The following is an 8,454-nucleotide window of genomic DNA, read 5'->3' as shown; positions in this document are numbered from 1 at the left end:
CTGTCATAACTTCTGGATTTTGACATCAGAGCCACTGCCAGGCATCAGCAACTGTTGAAACCTTGCTCACAGATCAAGCCCACTAGACTTCAGCACTGAAAATCACTTGTGGCCATAAATTCCCAGTGATTTACAGTTTACACAAACGTAGAGCAACAGTCACTGCTGGTCATTTATGTAAAATTTATTAAATTTGGCTCACGTCTGATTAGACACTGATAGATAATAAGAAAATGTAGGATTTGTTCACATTAATGGATGAAGATGAAAGCCTATGAAAGTCTCAACTGTCTTAGGGCTTTCTAAACTCCCTGGCAAAGACTTAAAACAACAATCCAAATGATGGAAATGAGGAAATCAGTAGAAGAGTATTTTCATAAGAGAGAAAGCATAAGAAATCCAAGAAGAGGTTCATTTATCTAAGGTCAGAGAGATAATGTAAGAGGCCAGGAATCACTGCTGAGAACAAAGCTAAGATGAGCTGCTGAACACTGCAGAATGTATCCCCTAAACAACCACAGAAAAGAAAACCATAGAAATAATGGAAGTAAAAATGAATTAAGTGAACTACAATAAGAGAAATATAGATGGGGAAAACACAATAGATTATCTCAACAGAATAAATACAATCCAAAGATTGTGGGGGGAAACAAGCGCTTTTCAGGTAAAAAATTTATCAGAAAGGAACAGAAAGATTAAGTTGAAAATGAAACAAGAATAGAAATGTGTTGGACAGCATCACAAGGGACATTTGAACTATAGGGGTTCCAGGAGAAGAAATAACAAAAGAGAGTAATTTTCAGTGCTTAAATTGTAACTGGAAGCTTCCCACAATTCAGGAAAAGAGATCCAGGTCCAGGAAGCTAAAAGAGTTCCAAACAAATAAATATAATGATCCATTGGACTCAAAATGCACAAAGCCAAAGGTAAACACAGGATACTAAAAATATAGAATCCTAAAAATCACCAAGACTCACATGGAACAGATACTTCATTAGACTCGGTGAGGTCCATTAAAACTCTACAGGGCTATCAGAAATGTCATTAAAAAACCAAAGCTATGAATTCCCATTGTGGAAACATAAACAGGTTCAGCCCTCATGAAAAACAGAGTGAAGCTTCATAAAAAAAAATTGCAGCTGAAATGACCGCACAATTCATTCATTCTGCTCACAGTTATTATTTCAACTAAAAAGCATCAATAGGAAATTGCACCCATGCTCCATGAAGTGCTATTTATAATAGCCAAGATCTGGAAATAGCCCAAGTGTTCAGTGACAGAGGAAAGGAGAACGTTCTGTTTCCATACAGGCAATGCAATGCTGCTCGATGACAACCAAAGATAAACTTGTCTTTGATACAGCTTGGATGGAGCTAATGACTTTTGACAGTTAAAAGTGAAAATTCAGGTGGAGAGGGGCCGGAGAGATAGCATGGAGGTAAGGCGTTTGCCTTTCATGCAGACGGTCAGTGGTTCGAATTCCGGCATCCCATATGGTCTCTGGAGCCTACCAAGAGCGATTTCTGAGCGTGGAGCCAGGAGGAACCCCTGAGCATTGCCAGGTGTGGCCCAAAAACCAAAAAAGAAAAATAAATTCAGGTGGAGAAATACCAAATTATCTGCTACAAATACCAAATTATCAGCTGTGTACATAGTGTCCTCTGAAAACAAACCCTTAGACCCTGACATAACTGCTGTTACTGCAGGAGACATGTGACTGGAATGCAAATATTTCATGGAGAAGAGCAAGAGATATTTCACTTTAGTGACAGGTAGAGTGTGGTGAGATACTGTCCAAATTATGCACATTCTCATAGTCCCATTAACCAATTTTACTTCAGCTTAAGGAGCATAAAAAACCATAGGCAATAAATTTAGTTGAATCCAAATAGAGCTTGACCTTCAAAATATAAATTATCATTCATACTTTTATAATTATGTGTATAAGGCATACATTAAGATGATATATTTGTAAAATTATAAATTATATCCATTTTTCCAAAGCTAGACTACTGCCTTCTTTCATTAAAAGAGTTTTAATGAGACATGCATGGACACAATAGAAATACTAATAAGTAAGAGCAACTGAAGAATTAGGGGATTAAAAATAAAATCCTTGGACCCAGAGGGAACTCAGGCCATGTTCGGTCACCACACTCCACACCTGGGGAAGCAGGTGACCTGCGTCATTGTCAGGGACCCAGAAGCCTCAGTCTATAGCCACACTGGAAAAATGTGTTGACTGAGGAAGTGGGTAGACCGTGGTACTGGGAGGGAGCTGAGACAGACAGTCGCACACCATACTGAGGCACTTGGGAACTGCACCTTCTCACAGAAACCCAGAGGGAGGAGGCCTGAGGGTGGGGCCAAACCTCAGTGACCTCAGCCATCGCACCCTCCTAGGGATGCACTCTAGAGTAGGGACTCAACCACACACCCCAGGTGATAAAGGAGGGCTGAGAACCAGGGCAGACCACCCTGAATCACCAAATGCAAAGGAATATGGGGAAACCAAGTAAAGCACTAGCAGCCAGGGATATGGAGAGAAATCCTAGCAAGTTTCCAAGTCCACCCAAACGCACGGACCCAATAGATGAAGTGTTCCTAGTCCTACAAAAATCCATTACATTTCACTTCCTGGTTATCAACATCAATCCAATAATATTGAATATAATATTCTTGTTGTTAAATAACAACATTGTCGTTATCATGAGAATATTTTTGATCCTCCAGCAACCCGAGACTTAATATTTGATATGCATATACAAAAAAGAGTACAGGATTAAGAACATTGTGCAATTTATTGTGTCTCACATGCAGTCTTTAAGTCATTGTCAGAAGGTTTACCAAGCTCTTGTTGCCATTGAACTTTCTGTTGTTTGTTTTGTTTCTGAACATTAATTAGCTTCAAATTTACACTGATATCTAGATTGGTGTCTTCATACTGCGATAACAGTATTGAAAAAATTGGAATTGTTGCTTGGCCCAGGAATTCCAAGCCTTCTGGGTGATACTGTCTTTTTAGGGGGTGTACTTCAGTGGCCAGGTCTTCTGGAAGTCTGAGAATCAGGGAGTGAGTGCCTGCATCACTCCAAAAAAATGTCCTAGTGATGTCAGCCAATTACCAGCATACCTGGCTAGAGTTTTGGTTAAACTGGCACCTCTGCAGAGATCTGTGGTTGAGTAGTGAGAAAGACAAATGAAAAGTGTGTGTCATAGAGGACCCTGGAGTGGGGGTTGGAGGATACCTGGGAAATTGGTGGCAGCCTCTAAACGCTGATGAAGGAATGGGTGTTGGAACAATGTATGACTGAAAGTCATTCATCAACCATTTTTTAGCGCATCTCATGGTGATTCAATAATAAAATCAATGAATGAATTAAACTTTTATTTAGCAATTTATTTTTCTCACTTTATCAGTACAACTTTAATCAATAAGGATATTAATATCACATATTCTTTAAATGTAAAATCTTTATAAGCTATATTTTATATAGCTTATATATGTATATAGCTTATATCTAGTGACAGAACTGATAGATCATATAGGTAATTATTTAATTGTATAACAAATTTGATCACAATACTGTTATGGTAAAGGAATAAATATCTTTTTATTCGCTTTATTTGGGGAATTTATTTGTGTGTATGAGTTACATCTACTGGTATTTGGGAACTACTTCAGAATTTGTGCTTAGGGAAACCATGTAGGCCTAGATAGCAAATCCAGGACTATCCCTAGCAAAGCATGCGATCAGACTTTTTAGCTCTCTTTCAGCCAGCACCTACTTTTAAATCATTCCTATTCAAAAACAGTGAAATTATCCTACATAAGCATTGGTTCTGAATAATACCTTTCATTTCTGATTCAAACCTGCAATGCCATCTCTGATTATCCTGATGATTAAATAGTTCGGTTATAAAAATGCATCCCAGTCATGTTCTCAATAAGTCTAATTAGGCAGATAGCCTTCCAATCATCAAAGCCTTTATTTTAAGACAAGTATGCATATATAGCATGGAAATCAGGCTTTTTATAAGTGGGATAAGAAACACTAAGAAAAAACCCCTGCATATCTGACACCTTAATACCTACTACTACATTTTGGGGCACTCATTGTGAATTCCTTGCACTTCTTCCAACATTCTAAAGTGCTAGATTCATATGTATCTACATCTGAAAGTCAATAATAGGTTTAATAGGAGAGAACCGTCTGGGAAAGCAAGAGTTTCAAGAAAATAAATTCAAGCACTTCCTATTTTACATATTGTATAACTTTTTAGCTCTTGAGAGGAAATAACTTTTTAGAGGAAATATTTTTTCAAAGAGAAAATATTATATGTGCAACATAGTCAGATAAAGCTATTCTATATAGCATTCCAACCCAATGGAATATATCAAATATCAAATAAAAATCAAAGCAGTCTACAGTAGCAGCAGTGATTACTGGGGCAGGATGTCAGAAAGTCCACTTTTGTTATCTATGTGCATTACAGTGGTCAGAAAAGAAATGTACCGACACTCCCTTTCCCATTCCACTTCAACTGCTTCCCCACAACTGAAACCAATATGTCCTGCGACATTAAGTTCTCATCCGGTTGTATGGTACCCAGTTCACTCAACCTTTTGTTTTTCATCTGGCCCTTTTGTGTGGATGCTGCAACCAATTCATTTACAATTTCACAGTTGCCTTCGACTTGATCAGAAAGGTCAGATTTGACATCATGCTCCATTCTACTAGATGCACAGTGAATCAGCTCTTCTAGATCTATTGTTTCTTCTCTACTTGTCTGAGTTTTAAGCACTTCATTTTCTTTTATATATATAATGTATATTATATATATAGTTTTTATTTAAACATCTTTGTTACAAACATGATTGTGGTTGGATTTCAGTCATATAAGAGGACATCCTGTCACCAGTGCAACATTCCCACCACCAGTGTCCCAAACATCCCTCTTCTACAGCCCGCACCCACCTGTACCCTAAGAGACAGGCTTTCTATTTTCCTCATGCATTCTCATTGTTAGGATAGTTAGCAATGTAGTCATTTCTCTAATTAAACTCATCCCTCTGTGATGAGCTTCATGAAGTGGGTTTCAGTAACTTCCAGCCCTCCTGTCTTTTGTCTCTGAAAATTATTGCATGAATGTCTTTCATTTTCTTATAACCCATAGAGGAGTGAGAACATTGTGTTTTTCTCTCTCTGACTTATTTTACTCAGCATAATGGATCCCATGTACATACATGTATAGGAAAATCTCATGACTTCATCTCTCCTGACGGCTGCATAATATTCCATTGTGTATATCTACCACACTTTCTTTACCCAGTCATCTGTTGAAGGGCATCTTCTTTGTTTCCAGAGTTTTGCTATGGTAAATAGTGCTGCAATAAATATAGGTGTAAAGAAGGGATTTTTGTATGTATTTTTGTGTTCCTAGGGTATATTCCTAGGAGTGGTATAGCTGGATCATATGGGAGCTCAATTTCCAGTTTTTGGAGGAAATCTCCATATTGCTTTCCATAAAGGTTGAACTAGACGGCATTCCCACCAGCAGTGGATAAGAGTTCCTTTCTCTCCACATCCCCGCCAACACTGCTTGTTCTCATTCTTTGTAATGTGTGCCAATCTCTGTGGTGTGAGGTGGTACCTCATAGTTGTTTCGCTTTGCATCTCCCTGATGACTAGTGACGTGGAACTTTTTTTCATATGCCTTTTGGCCATTTGTATTTCTTCTTTCTCAAAGTGTCTGTCCATTTCTTCTCCCCATTTTTTGATTGGATTATATGTCTTTTTCTTGTAAAGTTCTGTCAGTGCCTTGTATATATTGGAGAGCAGCCGCTTATCTGATGGTTATTGGATGAATAGATTCTCCCATTCAGTGGTGGCTGTTTCTATTGAGGTTATCATAGACTTTAATTTTCATCTGTTTATATTCTTTGACTAATTTTTATATTGTCTAATCATTTGCTTTAAAGCTTTTTTCCAATCTCTTCTGCTGTATGGAGTTGTTATGCATCTCATCTTCCAGCACACTAATTCTATCCGCAGCTGCTGGTACCCTGTTGAAAAGCTTATCTATTTTTTCTGTCAATTTGTCTGCTGAGTTTTTCAGACCTTTTATTTAATCTGTTATTTCAATTTGGAGTTTTCTGATTTCTGTATTCATATATTCTTGGGTCTTATTAGTGTTCTGTTCAAGTCGATTTATTCATTCTTTGAGGTCTGTGAACAGATTTCTTCTCTAAACCCCATATCTGAGAGACAATCTAAGTGGTTGGCCATTTTTGGGTTATCAGAGTTGCCATCTTCATTCTCTGTGCCTGGTGCTGGCCTGATTTGATTCCCCATTGTCACACTTTTGGGATTTCTACCTGTTGTGGTGGTATTTATTGGCTAATCGAAGTGCACGGCTGCATCTCGAATTGAACAGCTGTGGTCCTCTGGCTCCACCCATTTGGGCTGGTCGACTCACCTGCCAGGAACGGGGGGCCATACAGTGATGAAGCCACACTAGAACAGGTCGTAAGCCCAGGCAGGAGAGCAGGCAGACAGAGAGTTGCAGAAGATCCCCTGGGCTTCAGGGACCAGCACAATTCAGCTGGCTCCACCCTTTTTGGGTGAGTCGACTCAAACCCCAGGAGGGGGGGGGGCATACAGTGATTAAGCCACACTAGGTCAAGTCGTAAGCCCAGGCAGGAGAGCAGGCAGACAGACAGGACAGTTGTACAAGGTTCCCTGGGCTTCAAGGACTGGCACAGTTTAGCTGGCTCCACCCTTTTTGAGCAGGTCCACTCACCTCCCAGGTAGGGGGGCCAAACAGTGATGAAGCCACACTAGATCTAGTTGTAAGCACAGGCATAAGAACAGGCAGACAGACAGGACAGTTGCAGAAGTTCCTCTGGGATTCAAGGACTGGCACAGTGCAGCTGGTTCCACCCTTTTTGGGCGGGTCGACTCACCTCCCAGAAAGGGAGGGCAGACCAGAGATGAAGCCACTCTAGATCAGGTCATAAGCCCAGGCAGGAGAACAGGCAGACAGAGAGGACAGTTGCAGAAGGTCTCTTGGGCTTCAGGGACAGGCACAGTACAGCTGGCTCCACCCTCTTTGGGCGGGTCGACTCACCTCCCTGGAAGGAAGGAAAATTCAGTGATGAAGCCACATTATTTTAGGTCATCAGCCCAGACAGGAGAGCAGGCAGACAGGACAGTTGCAGAAGGTGCCCTGGGCTTCAGGGACTGGAACAGTACACCTGGCTCCACCCTTTTTGGGCTAGTCGACTCACCTCCCAGGAAGTGGGGGCCATCCAACAATGAAGCCACACTAGGCCAGTCATAAGCCCAGGCAGGAGAGTAGGCAGACAGGGCAGTTGCAGAAGGTCCCCTGGGCTTCAGGAACTGGCACAGTTCACCTGATTCTGAAAAGGGAAGTCGTCACTACCTTGGCCCCACCTTTACCCCTACCTCACCAATGATTTGTATTACCATAGCGGAAGTCCAGCCCTCAAGGACTCTCCTTCCCCTCCCACTTCCCATCCTATATAAGGGTGTAACTGGGAAACCACGAGGTCCTTTTGTCCCCATTCTATTCTGGGGGCAATTTGACCCTGGCCTTTCCGAATGGTCAGTATTAAAGCACTTTTTGAAGCTTTTCTGGGAACTCAGCCTCTTCATTTCTCTGCGTCAGGCAGCTAGATTAGGACGTCCGAATATTTCAATTCCACCCTTTTTGGGTGAGTTGACTCCCCTCCCAGGAAGGGAGGGCCATCCAGCAATGAAGCCACACGAGGTGACATTGTAAGCCAGGCAGGAGAGCAGACAGACTGACAGCACCTTTTCAGAAGGTCCCCTGGGCTTCAAAGACCGGCATATTTCAGGTGACTCCAGCTTTTTGGGGCATGTCGACTCACCTCCCAGGAAGGGTGTCCATCCAGCAATTAAGCCATGCTAAATCAGGTCGTAGTCACACTTGACCAGGACGTAAATCCAGGCAGGGAAGTAGGCAGTCAGAAAAGTTGCATAAGGTCCCCTGGGCTTCAGGGCCCAGGAGAGTTCAGGTGACTCTACGCATTTTGGGCAGGTTGACTTACCTCCCAGGAAAGGGTGGTGGCCAGTGATGAAGCCATGCTAGATAAGGCAGAAGAGCAGGCAGACAAACAGGACAGTTGCAGAATTTTCTCTCAGCTTCAGGGACAGGCACAGTACAGCTGGCTCCACTTTCTTTGGGCGGGTCGACTCACCACCCTGGAAGGAAGGAAAATTCAGCGATGAAGCCACATTATTTTAGGTCATAAGCCCAGACAGGAGAGCAGGCAGACAGGACAGTTGCAGAAGGTGCCCTGGGCTTCAGGGACTGGAACAGTACACCTGGCTCCACCCTTTTTGGGCTAGTCGACTCACCTCCCAGGAAGGGGGGGCCATCCAACAATGAATCCACACTAGGCCTCA

At 41.8% G+C, this 8,454-nt stretch overlaps 1 protein-coding gene across 1 annotated transcript in view; it reads left to right on the top strand.

The window, feature by feature from the left end:
• The first annotated feature begins 657 nt into the window (after positions 1-657).
• CIDEA (cell death inducing DFFA like effector a) overlaps positions 658-8,454 on the top strand; it is a 449,150-nt gene continuing 441,353 nt past the window's right edge. The window contains exon 1 of the mRNA XM_049770147.1: positions 658-664. The gene's annotated coding sequence lies outside the window, so the exon portion shown is untranslated. The remainder of the gene's footprint in view (positions 665-8,454) is intronic.

The sequence above is a fragment of the Suncus etruscus genome, chromosome 3 (genome assembly GCF_024139225.1).
Source record: "Suncus etruscus isolate mSunEtr1 chromosome 3, mSunEtr1.pri.cur, whole genome shotgun sequence".
Classification (NCBI taxonomy): Eukaryota; Metazoa; Chordata; class Mammalia; order Eulipotyphla; family Soricidae; genus Suncus; species Suncus etruscus.
The sequence above is the reverse complement of the archived record's forward strand: the minus strand, read 5'-3'. Positions and strand labels throughout refer to the sequence as shown.